Here is a 21,229-nt window from a genome sequence, read left to right as displayed (position 1 = left end):
TACACCAGCCAGGGCATAAATAAAATCTGAAAAAAAAAAAGTTAGGTGTCATGGATGATACTCTTTTTATATGCTAGATTTTTCTATATCTACTATTTTTTAGCTTAAAAATATTTGGGGGGGGTTGCTTTTGTTTATTTATTTTTAGGGAGAGGGAGAAAGAGAGGGAGAGAAACATTAATGTGTGGTTGTCTCTTACGCATCCTCAATGGTTACCTGGCCTGCAACCCAGGCATGGGCCCCGAATGAGAATGAACTGGTGACTCTTTCTTAGGCCGGCACTCAGTCCGCTGAGCCACACCAGCCAGGGCTAAAATATTTTTAAGGAAGGGAAAGACCATTTGACATGAAACACTTCTGATCTTGGATTATCTGGACCAACTCGGCTGTCTGTCAATAACATGGAAGTAATATTTATCTGTGGAGATAGGCCTCAAGTTCTTTCCAGTTGTGGGATCCAGTAGGTGAGCACCTGGGTAGGTGTCTGGTTATCTAGTGGCTTCAGGAAGTTCTCTCACTGAGTGACTATTGAGTGCCAACTATGGGCTAGGCACAATTCTGGGTGCTACTTAAATAAAAGGGGTCAAAACAAGCAACACTTCAGGCTTCTTGGAGCCTGTGATCTCTGGAAGCATTGCCTTGTACAGGGAAGCAGCATTTGGACCAGGGGACAGGAGGGAAAGTCCTTCGGAGCCCCAAGACTGGCAAAAACTGTCGCTCAGGGGACAGAGGACTTCGAGTCCAGATGATGGGGAGAAAAGAACTGCCAGGGTCAAAAGGGATTCTCGAGGGGTGCCAGAATCATTTCTGAATTGCCTCTGTTTCTAGAACTCTTGAGCTAAGAATGGCCTCAAAATTTGGAGTTTAAAAAAAAAAGAGGATGGGAACAACAGCTTTTACGTTATAACATTTTTCTTAGCATAGAACGCTGATGGCCACTAACTTCGATTTGTCTATAAGTAAAAGTTTTCCAAAGTGCAATGGGATGGATTTTAGAAGCATCATTTTAGCCTTGGCTGGCGTAGCTCAGTGGATTGAGCGCAGGCCTGTGAACCAAAGGCTCATGGTTTGATTCCCAGTCAGGGCACATGTCTGGGTTGCAGGCCAGTTCCTAGCAAGGGACACATGACAGGCAACCATGCATTGATATTTATCTCCCACTCTCATTCCCTTCTCCTCTAAAGAGAAATAAATTAAAACCTTAAAAAAAAAAAAGCACCATTTTAGTCGGCGATATCGCTTGGCTCCTGAGTCAGTCAAAATGCAAAGATTGTTGCCTCACGGAGCTGCTTTTCTGTACACTCTCCCCGTGCCCACGATGATGTCACTCTTTTTCCTTTATCACATTGGCTTAAGTCTATCATATTGGTTGTTTTCAAATTTATTTTTTAATTTTTCAACTACAGCTGACATACAATGTATTAGTTTCAGGCGTACAGCATTAGTGATCAAACATTTCTGTAACTTGTGAAATGGTCATCCTGATGATCACATGTTTGCTTGTTTGTTATCGGTCTCTCCCCCAAGGGATGTGCAGTCTAGGACAGTAGTGGCCTTACCTGTTTCTCTCCACTGGTTTCACACTGCCGCCCTCGCTCCACACCCAGTGTGGGGCCTTTCCCAGTTACGCTGTTCCTTCTTATTAGGTGAACTCATTCAGTTCCGTGGCAGTTGTCAAAGGGATGTGACCAAAGGGTAGAGAATAATATAGTGAACCCCTAGGTACCCATCACCTAGCTTCAAAATGATCAACTTCTGGCCATCTGTACTCCACTCACCCCCGCTACCTCCCCCACTTGAATTATTTTTAAGCAAATCCCAGACTTTTAAAGTCCTTTTGTTGGTAGATATTTGAGAATCATAGGAACCAAATAAATGGTTGATAAGCCTATTAAATCTCTTATTATCTGTAGGTTCTCTCTTTATTGGCACTTTGTTAAAAAATATGTCCTGAGCCTTTGGAGTCCAGTCCTCTCTCCGAAACTGCCCCTCCTTCAGCCTTACCCAGTAAATGGCGTTATGATTTATTCAACTGCTCAAACCAAAAGCACCTTCCTCAGGCCTCCCTCTCACTCCTGTAGTCCTCTGGGCCCTACCTCGGAAAAGCATCTCAGAATGACCTACTCCTCCCCACCTCTCACCTGCGCCCCCAGTCACTTCCTGTTTGGCTCCAGTCCACCCCTGTGCCTCAGTGTTCTCTACCGCAGCACAGTGTAAATCAGATGAAGTCCCACCCTTGCTTAAATCCAAACAGTGCTCATCCACTGCCCTGGGTTACAATTGGTCCTTGCAGGACCTGGCATCACACCTGCCCTCACATGGCACTGCAGTGCTGTCCCCCAGCTTTTCGTAGGGTTGGCTCAGTCGTCTTCTGGGGTAACATCCCCCACTTCTCCATGTCTTTTTACTCTTGGGAGATGATCTGATTTATAAGGCACAACCGAGGAAAGTGGAGGGGATTCGAAGCCATGCCTGTGGAACCTGATTAAGAATTTCATTACATATTTTTATATTATAGAATTACTATAAGGGAAAGCATGTTTTAAGGAAGATGTTAATATGAAATTTCTGTAAAATTCCAGGAAAAAAAATGTCTTCAAAGGTTTGAATGAGAGATGTTGAGCTTATATCCATGAACATAATTGTTTATATCAGGTTTTATATTTGAGATGGCCATATGCCATTCCTGATTAAGACTTTATAATGACAAACTCTACAAATTCCTGATGATCTAATCATTGAAAAACTTTGTTCATGCATGTAGGCGATAAAAAATTCAAAATGAGTGTTTTTCATTCTTCAAAAATATAACAGTTGAAGTTATATATTGAAAATTCTTTCCATTTTTGTTAAAAGATTTTATTTATTTATCTTTAGAGGGAAAGAGAAGGAGAGAGGGAGAGAAACATCAGTGTATGGCTGCCTCTTGTGGTCCCCCGACTTGGCCCACAATCCAGGCATGTGCCCCAAATTGGGAATTGAACTAGTGACCCTTTGGTTTGCAGGCAGCGCTCAGTCCACTGAGACACACCAGCTGGGGCCCTTTCCTTTTTTTTAATAGTTCATTTTTTATTGGAATTTTTTTCCATTATCCTTTGTCCCCTTTATACCCTCTTCCACCTCCGCCCACACCCCTCCCTCTTCTTTCAGTGACAAATGCAGTCTTAAAATTTCTTGTGAATGGATTTTGAATCCAATTAAACTTTTTAAAGGTCAAGTATTTAAAAATAATGATGTAGCTGAAATTTGCAAAATGTACCCTGCAGCTGCCTTGGCCACCACCAAAAAGGGTCTAAACACTCAAACGGAGAGAAGTGCCTGATGGGAGGCATCAGGTCCACACCAGGAGCCCCGGTCAGCCTCCTTGTCCCCAGCCCCGACTGACTGAGCAGTGCTCCGTGGGCACCTGGCATGGATGTTCCGCGGGCTCCGCGTTCACAGTGAGCAGGACTAAAGCAGGAATCCAGGGGCAGGAACGCCCCCTGGGCTGCGCTCACCACACCAGGTGGAGCAGCATGATGCGCATGATGTATCTGTTGCACTCAGCCCTGCAGTGACAGGGGGCAGAGGTCAGATCCGTGCTGCTCAGGCTGTTCCCCGAGGAGACCCTAGGGCTGAGAAGACCTGTCTGTCTCCTGGCACCCCCACTGCCCATAGCCCATTGGGAAAGCGGTGTATTGCTCTGAAGTCGCAGCCACATGTCACTCCTTAGAGAGCCCCTGTCTTCCCTGCCCCTGCCCCTCATGTCATGAGTGTCACTGTTTCACACTTCCTTCCTTCACAGCAAGTCGCACAAGTTGACATTGCGGTGATTTCTTTGCTGACTTGTGGTCTCCCTAACAAGACTGTAAAGGCAGTGAGAGTAAGGACTTGATACTTTTACCCACCTTGATATTTTGTGCGCTCTACGGCTTGCATTGGACCTCACCCATGCCAGACACTGAATGAATATCTGGTAGATGGATAAGCAGAAGTGACTGTACTTTATAGAGTTTTTATAGTCAGTGGTAAGATGCATTTTATTTGTGGGATATTCACATCTGGGAAAAAAAAATGAGGCCTGTCCAGAAAGTATCCAGCCATGTACTATGAAAAATAGAGACCTTTACTGACGACGATACAAGAGACATTGTGCCCTGGCTGGTGTGGCTCAGTGGATTGAGTGCCAGCCTGGCACGAAAGGTTGCTAGTTCAATTCCCAGTCAGGGCACAGCCTGGGTTGCGAGCTGGGTCCCCCATTCAGGGCATGCTAGAAGCAACCAATTGATGTGTCTCTTGCACTTCGATCTTTTTCTCTCTTTCTCCTTCCTTTCCTCTCTCTACAAATAATTAAGTAAACTATTTTTAAAAACAACATTGTTCAAAGGACAATGACTCCTCAGTCCCCTGCAAAGCAGGCAGGCACCTTGGGATCTCACACGCCTCTTGTGTGCCCCTACTGGGGACCTGGCCCACAACCCAGGCATGTGCCCCAATTGGGAATTGAACTAGTGACCCTTTGGTTTGCAGGCAGTGCTCAGTCCACTGAGTCACACCGGCCGGGGCCCTTTCCTTTTTTTTAATAGTTCATTTTTTATTGGAATTTTTTCCATTATCCTTTGTCCCCTTTATACCCTCTTCCACCTCTGTCCACACCCCTCCCTCTTCTTTCAGTGACAAATGCAGTCTTGAAATTTCTTGTGAATGGATTTTGAATCCAATTAAACTTTTTCCCAATTGCCACCAGCTTCCCCATTGTATTTTCCTGACTCTCATCAATGGTCTGAAATTGAAATCTCTTCCCTTTCAGATGTGATTTTAGTTTTGGGAAAAGCCAGAAGTCTCAGGGCACCAAATCTGGGCTGTGTAGGGGCTGAGTCACCTGGGTGATTTGGTTTCGCCAGAAAACTGCACAAGCAGTGAGTGATGCGTGAATGGGCGTGTTGTCGTGTTGAAGCTGCCAATCACCAGTTGCCATAGCTGCAGGCTTCTGAATCATCCGAATAGTTTCAGCGGAGGAATGTTCAAGCTTAACGCGAAATTTGATGCAGATCTGTTGATATACTCACTCGGTTATGCGGCGGCCACACAGTGCATGTGCTCTCTCGACAGTGTGTACCGTCCCCACGGACTAGTACAGCGAAGTCGCCATTGTTCATGCATGCGCATTCCAGTCCACTCTCCCTGGCTGCAGGTTCCTTTGATGTCACGCAAACTGTTCTCATTATATTAGCGATGGCTGGGCTCTTCCTGCACAGGCCTCATTTCCTCTTAGAATTAATGAGCTACAATCTGTTTCTCAGTATTTTCATCAGGGAAAAGGAAGATAAATACTTTTTCTCAAGGTGAAGTTGTGAGGATGAAATGTACCCATTGGACCAGGGCCGCCACTATTAATGTTGTTTTTTTTTTTAATACACTTTTTTCCTTAATTCTTTTTTTTTTTAAAGATTTTTATTTATCTTTTAGGGGAAGGGAAGGAGAGAGGAGGAGAAACATCAATGTACGGTTGCCTTTTGTGCGTCCCCTGCTGGGAACTGGCCTGCAGGGAACCACCCTGCAACCCAGGCATGTGCCCTGACTGGGAATCGAACCACGATTGTCTGGTTCGCAGGCCCGCACTCAATCCTCTGACCTACACCAGCCAGGGCCGTTAATGTTTTATTAATTTGAACACTCATCAAATGATTAATGGCACCTATTCTCATCATTATTCCCTGCTCACTGAGCAGCCTTGGGGATGCAGTGGGCTGTCTGTGTGGGTCTGAAATGCCCTCCCTGGCATCCAGGAGATCTTCACGTTCCCTGAGCAAACGAATAAATGGGTGTCCGTCCGGGCGAAGTGGGTTAGTGGGGGTCTGCCATGAGGAAGAAGCGCCGAACAGTTAAAGTGATTTCTGAGACCGCAAGGCCTGGAGCCGTGCCTGGAGACGGCACCCGGTGAAGCTTCGTGGGCATTAGGCGGCCTTGAGACACGCCCCAGCTCCCACCTCCCCACTCCAGCGTTCTGATACAGTGGTCATGGCACTTTGGCATTAATACACAGGTAAGAAAATTCTAGGAAAGAAGGCCTTCACAGGATCTGCTAGCTGCTCACAACATGTGAACAAGAGCAGTTTGGGTCAGTTAGACAAACATCTACTGAGTGCCCACTGTCTGCTGGGGCACTGTGCTCAGCACTTGCTACAAAGGTGAAAATGTAGCCCTTCCCTATTTCAAAAGGAAGAATCTCGACACAGACGACACAGTGGCCAGTGGAGGCATTTTGGGAGTTCTGTGGGGACATCAGGGAAACCTCAGGGTCTGGGAGTGGTTGGGAAGAGGTGATCCCTAAATTTTCTTGAATATGTTTTAAAATGTTTAAGAAATTTTTAAAGAAAAATATGAAATTTGTTCTTATTACAAAGAAGGAAACAGTTACTGATACTGCAGTTAATCCTTGAACAACATGGGATTGAACTACACTTATATGTGGATTTTTTGCAAGAATTAAGTACATTCCCCTAAATAGTTCAAAGGGATTAGTGTCTAAAGGCAAAAATCCTCTAGCAAAGAGAGTATCAATCATTTGCCAAGTATCAGCAGTTAGCCTATTAGTGTTATTTTAAATACGGTCTTATTCTTACTTCCTCAGGGGGTAGAGATGCTGCCATTCCATAGCCTGCAGAGGGGTGCAGGGGCTGAGCCAGCCACAGGACCCCCCGCGCTCAGTTGCTCTGCGGCCCGGGAACAGGGTTTTCAGAGCCGCCAAGGGAAGCCAAAGGGCCAGCACACTTGATCCAAACTTACTAAATGGACTAAACCAATGTGATCTTTGGAGGTACCTTGTAAATGTCACTTTCCCCTTCCTGTAGTCAATGAACAGCTATTTGGTTTGTCTCTAGCCACTGTTTATTGTTACATTAGAGAACAGTGGTCATTACCATATATTGCACCTCCGAGGAGAGTTGGGGCAACAGTGCTTTCCAAGGTATTTATGTAGAAAGCGGACCCTTTGTGTGAAGCGCTGCATCTGGTGCTGGAGAGAGCTTGGCCCTGGACTCAAATCTGCTAAAAGTAGCTTTCCTTCTGGAAAAGCTACTCTCGTTGTGGTCTCCTGCATGCTTTCTTGTCTGCCTGCGGTGGCTTTGTTTCAGATACATCACAGGGAATCGTGGGCTGGAGTATCACCAAGTGCCTTCCCGCCGCTTACTCACCTGGATTAAAACACACACGTCTTCAGGGTTTATTATCCATTTTGATCCTGTACCTGACCTAAAAGAGGGGGGCACTGTTCAATGAAACTGTTATGAGAAGCACATTAAAACTTCATCTCAGCACATCGGTCTGTTGTTGTGATGAGGTACAAGGAACAGACGCACTCAGACGCTGCTGACGGTTGGTCGCTGGCACAGCTTTTTAGAGAGCTGTTTGCAGTGTGTATTGTGTAAGCATGTTCATACTCTGAGCCTATAATTCAACTTCTAGAATCTAAACTAAGGAAAAATTAAAAACATAGGAAATATATATGCAGTGATTTTTATTGCAGTTATTCATACCAATGAAAATTATAAACAAAAATATGATTATTATATATTTTAGTAACCTGAATCAAATATTACCTTTCTATTAGAATGCTTTCTTTACAAATGCTTATTAGGAGTTTTTTTTAGTGTAACGTTGGTTAGAGAAAGTAGGATATAAAATTGTGTACTTACTCAGGTGAATGCTGGGAAAACTGTACACCAGTGCGCACCTATCCACCAGGAGGGCGGTTTTATGGGTGGTAGTTTTTCTTCCTGAAATTTTATTTATTTATTTATTTATTTATTTATTTTAGATTTTTTAATTTATTTATCTTTTAGAGGGAAAGGGAAGGAGAGAGGGAGAGAAACATCAATGTATGGTTGCTTTTCGTGCATCCCCTGCTGGGAATTGGCCTGCAGGGAACTGGCCTGCAACCCAGGAATGTGCCCTGACTGGGAATTGAACCGCGATTGTCTGGTTCGCAGGCCCATGCTCAATCCACTGAGCTACACCAGCCAGGGCCTAAAACTTTAATATATTATTGTTAGAGTGCAAAACTTTTTAATAAAAAACTCTTAAAAAGGACAATGAGAATCGTATGACATTATAATGAGAATCTTCAGACCTAGGAACACCAGCACATGTGGCCTTACTTACGGTCTGGCCATAAGACACGGGGGTTGAGGTTGGAAGTGTTCCCGCAGACCAGGACATGTGCACAGGAACCGCGGTTGATGCTGTGAGCCTGGCGTGAGCAGGGTGACCCGGCGGCTTGTTTGGAGCAACCCCTCCAGGCACTATGTTGTAGGTGACTCAAGGCCACCTACAGTGCCACAGTCCCTGGGCCGTGTGAGGTGTCAGGGGACCGAATAAAATCAATACCTTGCTGTGGCTAAAACAATGAGTCTTTTCAGCAGTTGTCCCAGCCAGGACACTGCTATGCTGGCCGCATCACCATCCGATGTGAAGGAAGTCTCAACTGGCATGAATACTGGTGCAAAAGCGTCACCGTGCCTTCTCCACGATTTAGAAGTGTTTTGAGGGAGGCAGACGACCACATTCTGCTCCTTTTCTCCTCTGCTGGCACTTGGACCTTGCCTGTCCTGGGGAGGAGCCTTCCTCCTGCCCGCTGTGGGCTACCTCATCCAAGATGGCGCCTGGGCAGGGAATCGGATGTCGTGGTTGTTTTCTGGTTTCTCTGTCTCCCCTAGTACATCAATTCTAAATTAAGTTTTAATAAGTTACTGCTGAATGTTCTGACAATTCATTAATTCAGTCAGTCATTTGTTTATTAAAGGATAATTAAAACAGGCACCACCTATTACATCCTGGAATTAAAGAGCACAGAAAAAATCCCTCCCCTGCAGTTTATAGGCTCAATCAGAGCCGCAGACATTTCCAGGGAAGACAGGGTCTGTGATCAGTGTGAGGTGCGCCATGTGTTCCCAGGGTAGTGGGGCTCAGCGGGGGAAGGGCGGTCCTCATGGGCAGGCCCCCAGGGAGGCCTTGGGAGGCGGGTGACTCTGGTGCGATGAGATGAGGTAGACATTTAGAAGGAGATTTAAAAAGGGGAAGGAGACATTGAGGACAAACATCATATGCTAGACCATTTTGCCTGTATCTGTCTCTTGAGTGAGGGACAGTAGTGTTACTTTTCCTTTCTGAATCCACTTCTGGAGTTTGGGTCCCTTTGTGGGGGTTTGACTAATAGGAGAGTGTTCATGGCCACCTGCCTAGGAAGCTTTGTAGGAATTTATTTAGCTGTTTCTTTGATGCTTGAGAGCTGATGCAAATTCCTAAGTGTTGGACCTGAAAAGCACAGTCTCAGGGTCAGCAGGAGCTGCTAATTGTGGCTTTTCTTTTCCAGAGTCTTGCACTAGTACAGGCTACCTCTTCATCCACTGAGCACGTGTCTGTTGGCCTTCAGGTGGTCTAGCCATCCTGTCTTGACTTTGAGAGGCGTTCTGGAGAGCACCAAGCGACAATCTTCTCTGGCCTAGGAGGCGGGAAGGAGAGGGGATGAGCTCCCAAGTTCTTCTTCATCAGCATTAATTTCACTCCTTCCCCTTCTAGGCTCTTCCTTTCTCTCTTCACCTCCTTTCCCCCCGCCACTCCCCCCACCTCCCCCACCACTCCCCATTTAGGCCAAATGGATTGGGGAGGAGAGGAATGGTCAGGTCTGAGAAATTCATTCTTATTTCATTTTCCAAGGAAGCAGGTGGGGAATTACACCTTTGAGTTACTGAAGTTACTCTGGGCAGAGACTTGAGCGGAACCAAGAGGAAGTTCAGAAGAATAATGTAATTTTGAAACAGATGTGGGAAAAGGGCTCTGGAAAGAGGGAAATTTGGGAGATTTTCAAGATGGCCTGAGGAGAAAGCCGGGGGAAAGCACAGGTCACCGTTGTCACCTTTCATTCAGTTCCTCTGTGGCCGGAGGAAGTTTTCACTAAGCATTAAAACCCTCAACAAAAATCACCCCAAATGCCTGTCTATACTCTGACACTTGACAATGGAGATGCAAACTGATTTTACAGGAATGCTGGCTTTGTAATGGGTTTGCTGGGATGAAAGGGTGCCCTGGCTGAGGACCAGGGTTGGGTATCTGGACGTAAGACCAAGCAATCCACCAGCTCTCCTGTGAAGTGGCAGCAATCATTTTGTGTATGAAAGAAAATTGAGAAGACGGTACCAGTCAGGAGAGATGAACAGAGTAGCTATCAGAGGCGGAGCTGGAAGAACCAGAAGCCTTGGGAGAGCAGAGAGGAGCCACCCTTCCTGTCCATTGGTCCCCCAAAGCTCCACCTGTGTCACCCTGTTTCCTGCCCTTGAATCTAAGCATCTGTAATTGCCACAGTGTCCTCCGGCACAGCCCACCCACCCTGCCCTCTTTCGGCTGAGCTAGCTCCAGTGGGTACCTGCTTCTTGCAACCCAAACCAGCTGGCTTGGAGAAGTATCTCATCCTTCCCTGGGCTGCCCGGCCCCTGGGGGAACCCCCACCGAATGATCAAACCCACCCCTTGTCGTATCCCTGTCTGCATGGGTTGAAACCGCTTTGTTTACGGTTGTGGTTCTAGCACCATTCCTGGCAGATGGTCAACACTCAAAGACAGGCTTTGAACGAATGGAATGCATTGCTTTAGCCTTGGTGGGCTCTCAGAGACTTCTCTCAGGGACTCTTTGCCTGTCCTTGCTCAAGTTACTCCAGCCACCCAGCCTGCTGCCTCTCCGTCCTGGCAGTAATGGTAGCCGGCATTCACTGAGTGCAGATGTGATCTGTGCTGAGTGTTTCTCGGAGTTTTACGTGTGTAGACTCCTTCAGTGCTCCTGCAACTTTGGAAGCAAGTTCTGTTATTAGCGCCCCTATTCCAGGGATGAGAAAGTTGAGACACAGAGACTAGGTTACTTGTCTAGCATCACAAAACAGTGATAACGAGGATTCAAAGCAAGCAGTTTGGCTCCAGAGTCAACATTCTTAACCCCTTATTAGTTTTGTGATAATCAAATCCAGTAATGCTCAGCAGCCTAAATAAAAGAGCAGTGAAAAAGCTTCATTCTTCTGTAAAGAACAAGAATATTCATTCTGGAAGCAGGGTTGTGAGAAGGAGTGATCAGTCACTGCATCTTAGTTCATCAGGGAAACTGTGGCACGAGGGGTGAGGTCCGCGGCTTCCTCCCTGCAGACATCGCCTTTGTGCGCGCCCCCCCTGCCTTCCTCCGGCTCAGGGAGCTGGCTCCCTCCTGCCTGCCCCAGGGGCTTGCCTCCTCAGATACATCAGGTCCCGGCGGCCGTGGGGAGGGGGCTGCTGAGCATGGCTAGGACTTAACTAAGGAGGTGTGGACAGGGTAGGACAGGGCCTTGGGCACAAGCAACAGCAGGGAGCTGTAACTACCCCTGGTGGAGGGGAAAGGGGAGAGTCAATACTTTGAGGAGGGGCTGCCTGAGAGCATGGGGGCCTTAAAGTGAAGAGAGCAGAGTCGTTCGTGGTTGAGAATGCCAGGCCTTGCCTCTCTCCTCCTGCCCATTAGTTGGGTTGAGAATTCTGGAAGCCGGAGGGCATGGAGTCTGACTGAGGCCCCAAACCTGTACTGAATAGCACAGGCCAGTGTACTGCATTGAGCTATGGCATTACGTGGTTACGGGGGCACTAGGTGATAGGACTTCTCCAGCTCCAGTACAATCTGTGGGACCAGTGTCACAAGTGTGGTCTGTCCTTGACTGAACCATTGCGTGGTGCGTGCCTGGATTTGCTCGATATTTCTCTCTCCCACTTACTGTAAATTCGTGAGAAGAGTGTGTTTTCTCACCACTGAATCGACAACAACAATGCTTGATTCTTAATAGGCTCTCATACACTTATTGATTGAGTGAATAACATCAACCTTTCTACTCTAGATAAAAGTGGGACTTTTATTCCTACCATGTCCCAAAACAAATAACATTCGTTTTTTAATTCATTTTTTGTCTTATTATTGATGCTAGAGAGAAGGGAGGGAGAAAGAGAGGAAGAGAAACGTTGATGTGAGAGAGAAGCAGCTCAGGTGTCCCGACCAGGGATGGGGACCTGACCAGGAATCAAACCAGTGACCCTTTGAATTGCAGGACAATGCCCAACCGACTAAGCCATGTGGGCCAGGGCTCATTAGTTTTATTGAAGCCACTCTGACTTCATTCAAGCCAAGAGCACCCTGGTCTTTAGGCAGTGGATTCAGGAGGGAACCTCGCGGAGTTTTTGCCCTGTGTCACTGGGGAGAAATGGCAACGAGAGCACCGACTTACCATTTGTCTCCCACTGTCCAAACCCCAGAGCAGAACTGCGGCCAGTGACGTGGACCAGAGAACATCAAAGTGGAGGCACAAACCTTGTATACACCCAACCCCAGGAACACATGCCTTCGTATTCCCCGGGCCCACCTGGTCCTGGAGAGGCCGTGCGGGGCTCCAGTCTGCTTCCGGTCTCCACCTGAGCAGCGCTGCCCTCTGCTAGACGGTGGGCGCGGTGAAGCTGCGGGGCGAGGGGTTCACGGTGCCCCTGAGTTGTTACCGCAGAATTAATAAGGGTGCCCCGAAGCTGAGACCTTCCCTGGGACACTTCCCCACTTCTCCAGTCTGTTTTGGAGGAGAGTCTGTGGCTAAATGAACTTCAGGTTAGTTGCTTCCAGCCCAGAGGGAGGGCACGAAAGGGAAGCAAATGCCTTTTTAAGTGGTGACGCCAGCCTGTCTGTCTACTCCAGACAGAATCGTACCTGGCCATGACAAAGGGTCCAAAGAACATCATCAACTCATCATCACCAGCCTGGATGAAGTTAGTGAATCCTGAGAGGCGAGGGATCTTACGGTCTCATGTTATCAACCTACTTGTCACCTCCACCCAGAACCTATCAGACCCAATGAGCTCCATCCCAGAGAAGCTTAGAACCTGCCAATACCAAGGTGGAGGTGGACAGCAGCCTTTGTTTGTCTATAAAGCATACTTTCTTTTTTGGTGGAAAATGAGGAAGTGGAATGAACGTGACCTTTGGAGTCAGAGGCTGCCTCTTCCTGGCCGTGTGTTGCTTACGCTTTAGTTTCTTGTTCTGTAAATGTGAGAGGAAAGGACCGTCCTAATGAAGCAATAGAGGCAATTCAGCAAAAGCACTGGACGCTGCGTATGAACATGACTGGATCCCCTTTGTCTGAATTTGGGGAGAGCAAAGGTTCTGTGTCTGGGTTGTGCCTGGGGGAGGAGGTAGATGATGTGGAGATCAAATTCTGACAACCACAGCAGCCAATGTGCTGCATGGGCCTCCGCCCTCACCGGGTGGCTGGTAGAGACCTGTCGCAGTGAGAGGTGGCTTTGTTTTGATTCCTCCCACCAAGTAAATAATGATGGCTCGGTGTTTGGGAGTGGCCCCCTCTAGTCATCCACTGGATCACCTCGCCGAGGGGAGACTCCAGTCTCAGGCCCACTGGTGTTACGTGTGGAAGGAGGTCAGTTTTCCTTTTCAGGGGAACAGGGACACCCTGACCTCCAGGTGCTTATGGAGCTGCAAGGCTTTTTTTTATTGCATTTATTGGGGTGATGTGGGTTCATATAAGCATATCGGTTTCGGTGGAACTCCCAGACTTCCAAGGTAACTGGTTACAACCTGCCCTCGGCCAAAAAGGCTTAAGATGCTGCTGTGAGACACACAGGGAGTTGTTTGTCCATGTTAGCTAGATGAGACAATCAGAGCCACTTCTCCCCCTCCGCCGCTGTGGGAGCAATCCTGTCACCTGCCCACCAGCCCGTGTCATCAGTCCGGGCCTTGGCTTTTCATCTTAGAAACGTTCTCAATGGGCAGAACAGCTGGGTTCTGTAATTCCACCTCTTTCTCCACCTTCACCCACGTGTAACTGGAGGCTGAACAAACACCGCCAAAGGAAACATGCATTATTCAGGAAATGCGAGCTCGTCAGTCCCACACCCACGGCGTCTATCGTGCGCTCTCCCGAGGTGTATTGCAGATGCTGAGTTTCATACCATTTCAAAAAATATGCAGCCAACAGTCATCCCAGGAAGATGCCATGGGACGCACCCGCGGACTGTTCGTGCAGGGGAGACACACACACAAAAGTTGGTGCGCAGAGTTCAAGCTGATAACTTCTCTACCTAAGCTATTCTTTCAGTCCTTTCAAGCCGGTTTCACAAGGTTTTAAATAAGTCACGCCGTCGTGGGTGGAGCATTATCTTCTGGGAACCACTCCCAGGAACTGAAATGCCATTCGAGGATGAGCAAGACCTGGTCCCAACACCAAGGGTTTAAAGACATAACCACACTGCACTATGTGCTGACCACACGCAGAGTTTTTTTTTTACAAAATTATTTACTTACTTTTTTGATTTTAAGAGAGAGGGGGAGGGAGGAGAAAAGAGAGGGAGAGAAATATCGATTGGCTGTCTTCCGTATGCGCCCTGACTGGGGACTGGACTTGCAACCCAGGCATGTGCCCTGACCAGGAATTGAACCAGCGACCTTTTAGTTCACCAGACAATGCCCAACCCATTGAACCAGCCAGGGCTGGATTTTTGGTTTGACTTGTAAACAGGTTGTTGCTTAGCAATTCAAATATATATATATATAGAATAATAAAGTATATGGTATTTATTCTCTCTCTCTTTTTTTGTTGTTGTAACATTATTGCCGTGCAGGGAAGGTGGCAGGTGTCAGAACTGTTTACATATAGGCCGTGTCTTGTACGTGTGTGCATTCTAGATTCCTGCTTGGCATGGATGCTAACCACGCAGATGCCAATTAGGAAACTCAAATCCAGTCATTACTCAGAGATTAAATATTTCAACACTGTGTCTCAAACGATAATTAAAGTCAGTGAGCCTCCGTGCTAAGAGAACAGAAACACAGAGAGGCATACAACTATTTTTGGAATTGTTCTTATCTCCAGTACAATCCACTGTACATTTTATCAACTTGTTCGTAGTGTTTCCAACCTTACCAATCGTCAAAATAAAATTTCATCAAGCGACACATTGGCGAGATGGCCTAGCGAGGAGGGAGGAAGCAGGTGGCGAGAACCAGGCAGAGGGATGGGCCTCCCTCTCCCCAGAAAGGTCAGGAAAGGAGATGAAATCATTAAAATCCGCAGCGCGTATCGGATTGTAAGGGTGGTACAATTCAGCTGTGACCCAAACTTACCCTTTGCATTTTGTCGTGTTGCCCGACTCCGGTGATGGCTGCCTGGGTGCAAAGGAGACGCACAGACATGCCCAGTGTGTGTGCCTGTCCTGAGCATAGACTGACGAAACTCACTGCCGGATAAATATCAAATTTCTGTCATCTTCCAAACAACAGGCTGCATATGACAGAATATACGTATATTCAGAAAAAATGGCTTGTTGAGAGAACTAAATTTATTTTTTAAAATTACTTTATTGTTGTTTAATTACAGTTGTCTGCATTTCCTCCCCACCCCTTCCTGCCACTCCAGTCCAACCCCCCTCCCTCCCTTGCTTCCACCCTCCCCCTTGGTTTTGTCCATGTGTCCTTTACAGTAGTTCCTGAAAACCCTTCTCCCCACTGTCCCCTCCCCCCTACCCTCTGGCTATTGTTAGATTGTCCTTAATTTCAGTGTTTCTGGTTATATTTTGTTTGCTTTTTTCTTTTGTTGACTATGTTCCAGTTAAAGGTGAGATTATATGGTATTTGTCCGAGAGAATTAAATTTAAAAATTTTCTATCACCTAGACATTTGCTTAACTATCTTCTCATGGTTACATTCTCCTTTTGAAACTTTTAAAAAATTTACTCATGTTTTTTAGAGAGAGAACAGGGAGGGAGGGAGAGAGAGAAAGAGAGAGAGAGAAACATCAATTTGTTGTTCCACTCATTCATGAATTTCTTGGTTGCTTCTTGGATGTGCCCTGAGTGGAGATCAAACGCACAACCTTGGTGAATTGGAACGACACTCGAACCAAATGAGCTACTTGGCCGGGGCCACGTTCTTCTCTTTTCAGCCCATTGTTTTGGCATCATTTAAACTCTTTCCTAATGACTTAAAAAAATTAAATGTTAGTATAGGTAAACTGATTAAAAGCACCCTAGTAGTGGGTACAACTGTTATTTCTGACTTTAGAAATTGAGAGAACTAAGACTCTTTTGAAGGCAATGGGAATAGTTTACTGTATCTTTAATAGCCATACAGCACAGGTATTTCCAAAGCCACTCAGGGAGCACCGCACACTTCAATACCATTCATGCTGACAGTACAGTGTGCGGGGCAGGCGGACCCAAGGCAGGAAGCTGTGCCGACTCCGGCTCCGATTCATCCTGGTTAATGACTTTTCCTGACAATTAGCATGATGTCACAGCATCCCAAATGGAAACTCATTTCACAGGTAACATTATGTAATCCATAGATAATAAGGAACGTCCCTCAAATACTTACAAACTTATCTCTTAGAAAAGGACTCTCTTAGAAAAGAAAAGGACTATATATTTCACAAAAAAAAATGTCTAAAGTTTTCTTTTTATTCAGTATCCTTCTCAGTTTTATTGTTGTAGGTGGGTATTGTAGTATAGAAAATAGCCAGCTACAATATAATTAGACTCTACTGCAGGTATCAAAAAGAATTGATTAGCCCTGGCTGGTGTGGTTCAGTGGATTGAATGTTGGCTGTGAACCAAAGGGTCGCTGGTTCAATTCCCAGTCAGGGCACACGCCTGGGTTGTCAGCCAGGTGCCCAGCTGGGGGTGTACGAGAGGTAACCACACATTGATGTTTCTCTCTTTTTCTTTTTTCTTTCCCCTCTCTTAAAAATAAATAAATAAAATCTTAAAAAAAAAGTAAAGAATTGATTAGAGTGGGGTATCAGGAGAAACCAAAGAAGTACTTTTCTTTCTGTTCACTTGATGTTAACATCGTGGTCACATAAGAACATAAGTATATTTTTAAGGGATGCACACTGAAATACAGAGGAATGAGTTGAAATAATTTCTAGTGTTAAAATAATCAGAGAGAAAGGGATAGTGCAGCAAAATTTTGCTAGTTGTTAACCTGGGTGGTGGGTATGTGACGGCTTATTGCTCTTCCTGTCTACTTTTGTGTAAGTTTAAAATATTTACATAAGAAAAAGGTTTTTTAAAAGACAAATTCAAAGGATTGGTGTAACAGTTTTTGGCTCGTTTGCATAAGCATGAGTTAGGTGGAGAGAACTCTGCTGCACTTGCTCCTGTGACTCAGGAGTTCTCATACTTGAGCGTGCAAGCTTGGCTGACGCATTGCTGGGTCCCTCTCTAGAGTTTCTCATTCGATAGTTCTGCGCAGGGGCCCAGGAAATTGCACTTCTATCGAGTTCCCACTTGACGCTGATGCTGCTGGTCCCCAGACTGCGCTTTGAGAACCATCTCTTCCAGCCCCTCCTGGTTTATTTTTAATTCAACCAATTCCATTTCCTTTATTATTTCAAGTCCAGCACGAGTTTCAACCACTCACATGGACGAGTGTCTTAACCCTACTTCTTTTACTCTGGCATATCCTGAAAGTCAAAAATGTTGAGAATTGGTTATTAAGACCCTTTATTCTTTGGTCCTGACGTGCCCAGCTTTCCCATCTCACCTTTGTGCCCCTGACTCCAGCAACAACAGGCTACCTGACCTCTCAAGAGGCCAAGCATCGGTACCTTTGCCCATGCTGTCTTCTCCAGCTGCTGGAAGGCACGTACATCCTCTCTCTCTCTCTCTCATACACACACACACACACACAGAGGATCCCAGGTCCGGTCCAAACCCCCCCTCCTCCACCAAGCTCTTCCTGGCTCCCACTGAGAACCTTTCATTTCACATTAATTATATCCTGTCTTGAAAGAATTTTATATTATTGTTAATTATACACATGCATTTTATTTCTTCAATAAACTGAACTCCTTGAGGGCAGGGGCTGTGCTTTATACAGAACTTGTTTGTACAGCCCACAGACTTGGACCCAGAACTGTGTACTTTATAGGCAAGGTCATTTTCCCCATGACCTTGGGGAGTGGGGAAATATTTTTTTCCTCTAAGATAAATAATGGGGTGGAACCTGATGTCTACAAATGTGGAAGCATCAGTGAGAGGTGAATCAAATATTAACATCTATTGCTCGGAGAATAATGACTGCTTATGCAGTTCTTTGAGACCTTCAGATGAAAGGGGCTTGAAAGGCATCCAGAGTCATGAAGATGATGCTTTTGACTTTCAGAGCTTCCCGCCACAGTTCAGAGCTCCCTCTGGTTTTCTCACATTGGGCAGAGTCCAGGGTTTCTCCTCCGATGGTGGCTAAAATGTGACTTCCCCACACTGCTTGGGATGTTCAGGGAAAACAACTTTAAAATAAAACTGGAGGAGCTGAAAACTTCAACGTAACAAACACTGGGCTTCTTGAGCAAAACCGCAGCCAAGATGCTCTGTTTCACCCTCCAGTGGAGAGATGTTGGGCTCTGGACTCCGTTCTGTGCTTCCTTCCCTTCCTTAGTCTCACTCGGGTTCTCGGGCATCCGGATTCTGCCTGTTACCTGGATTAAAACCTCCATGTTCAAGTTCCTGCAGCTCAAAGGCGTTTTTGATCTGAGTGTATAGATTCTGGCCTGTGTTCTTCAGGGAGCATTGTGGATCTCTGTGTCTCTCTCGGATACAGAATAGTTCAAGTGGTCTGTTGATCAGCTGAATGCTACTCAGCCTCTGAGTTGCCAGGTTCTTTCTCTAGCCCCCATTCTGCTGGATAACAGCTTTCCTCTTTGCTTCAGTCCTGCATCCCTGTTTGGGTTGACTTGGCTTGGTACCACTTGAGAAATCATTCACCTACCACAAAAGAAAAGTCTCTTCTGAATCCATAGCTATAACTGCCTATGTTAGATAAAAAGAAAAGGGCTCCAATACTCACGCACACAGGCCCAGGCAGACGTGGGCACGATTATAATTAAGCAGTAAATCACTACGAGGTACTGTTCGAGCTTGCCTTGGATGTGCTGAAAAAAGTTCAAAGTCCTCACCTGCCAAGGGAAAAGAAAAAAAAAGGAATAGCTCGGTCAAGCTTGACCAGACAGGGCTTACACCTGGCATGATCATAAAGCCAGAATGAACAATCCAATGTGCAAAGAGCCAGGGTTATATTCCACACCAGATGCTAATTCCCTCCTTCGCAGCAAGATCAGGTCAGACCATTTCCTGGTTGGCAAGGGAGCGACTTGGGTTTCACTAACGCATGAGATTAGAAGTCCTCGAACTGCTAGGACTGGTGTGCCAGGAAAGCCTGCAATTTAATTAAAACAGCAACAAAACTCCCGTAAAAAGAATCCATTCCAGAGCCTCCATTAGAAGGCGTGGGTTTTGAATCTGGCTCTGCCACCGGTTGGCCGGCATCTCAGGGCTCCCTGGGTCCCTGCTGTGGTGTCCAAGGCTTCTTGTTGGCATTTGCCCCTCCCTGCCCAGGGACTCAACGTGGGTGGCCCTTGATTCCTGACTCAGACTTTAGGAAAACAAACGAGCAGAGAGGGAGGCCCTGACTCTGAGTCTTGAACTGCCCTTTGAGCTCAGTTCCGAATATGCTCTGGTCACAGGAGGGCCCTCTCCTGGGCGAAGGTGACCAGTGATAACTTCATGGATGCCTCCTCCCGCTCACTTTGCTTGCATAGGAAAATGCTTCCGGAGGTGTCCCAACCAGCTCATGGCCCTTGGAACACAGCCCCTCAGTAAACTGCAGACTGGGTCCTCATCAGAGGATCGGGTTCTGGGAGAGACTTTGGAGATCGTACAGCCGAATGGTGGGTTTCAGTGCCTTCTTTTAGAATGCGTCAAGGTAAAGGGATCAAAAGCTTCATCACAGCTGACAAAGTGCCACGCCTGGTGTCACAGGGTGTCACAGCGCCACAGCCTGAAGCGTCTTCACTAAGTGTGGTCCCTGACTATCAGGCAGCCAAACTTGTCAGAAGTTTGCCTGGAACTTGTTAGAAATGCAGACTCCCAGGCCACACCCCAGACCTCCTGAACCAGAAACTCTGGGGCTGGGGCCCTGCAACATTTTAACGACTCCTTTGGGTGGTGCGGGGGTTAGAACACCACTGGTCTCTAAGAAAAACGTATGTTTCCACAGCGATGAAGTTGGGGAGGAGGTTTTACTGACTACCTTGATTGTGCTTAGTGTTTGTATAAATAGCCATTTCTGTCCCTTTGCAACTCAATTTTTTCATGTGAACATCAAAAATGACCTGAACTTGTCCTCTGAACCAAGAGGAGGAGGAGGATGCAGTAGCAGGACTTTCTCTTGTTAACTCTTGTTGCCTGTCCTTCATCCATGGTGCCGCCCAGATTCTGCTCAGAGACAGGTCTTCCTTCCAGTACCCACCACCACCACCCCCCCCCCCCCCAGGCCCCCAGGCGAGGAGCTTCCCGTGCAGTTCGGAGCAACCCTGGCCCGCTGAGGTCAGGGAGATGAAGGCCTGGCTGTGGCTGGACCCAACCGGAAAGGAGGGGTCCCGCCTGGCCCTCGCTCGGGGCAGGCCGCCAGCCCGGAAGCACCTGGGCCACGCGTGGTCAGAGGGGCGGGGCGCCTGGGGCCCCGCAAAGCCGGGACAAACATCCTCAGTGACCTTCCTCGGCTATTAGCAGCGTGCCACGGTGCGGCAGGGGAAAGGCCCAGTATAAAGACTCTTCACAGAGCGTGTATTTCTTTATTACCCATGAGTGACATTTTCCCATTTATCTTTCTGCCTTCTACACATTCAGCTGGGGTTTCTTGAGGAAGGGGCCACGACTGGGACTGTGTAACCCTGTGTTGCCCCCCCCCCCCCAGCCCCCCGTACCTAGTGAAGTCCCTCAGCACTGACTGTGTGACTGTGTGTGGAGACGGGTGGGCTGCTGGCTGAGACACCGGGAAGGCCCTGCAGTCCAGTGGCCGGGGGTGGCCATGCTGACTGCCCGGCTTCAGGATAGACTAGGCGTTGGAACCGGGAAAAATCGCTTAACCTCTTTGTGCCCCAGGTTTCCACCGGGGGAAAAAAAAATCAGGAATAGTGGTGTTGACCTTGCGAAGCCAAAGGAGAAGTGCCCGGTGTGTAGTAAGCACTGAGGAAGGCTTGGGTGCCCAGACCCGTCCTGCCCCTTCCACGGCCGCCTCTGGTTCTGCCTTCTGCTCTGGGGCACCCTCCTTGCCCAGCCCCCACAGACGCAGATGGCCCGTGCCTCCCCCCACCCCCTTCTCCAGGGTTCACCTTAAATGCCACTTCCTCCCTAGA

This window comes from Artibeus jamaicensis, unplaced genomic scaffold (assembly GCF_021234435.1).
Source record: "Artibeus jamaicensis isolate MK-2021 breed Jamaican fruit bat unplaced genomic scaffold, CSHL_Jam_final scaffold_754, whole genome shotgun sequence".
NCBI lineage: Eukaryota > Metazoa > Chordata > Mammalia > Chiroptera > Phyllostomidae > Artibeus > Artibeus jamaicensis.
Note: the sequence above shows the minus strand (reverse complement) of the source record.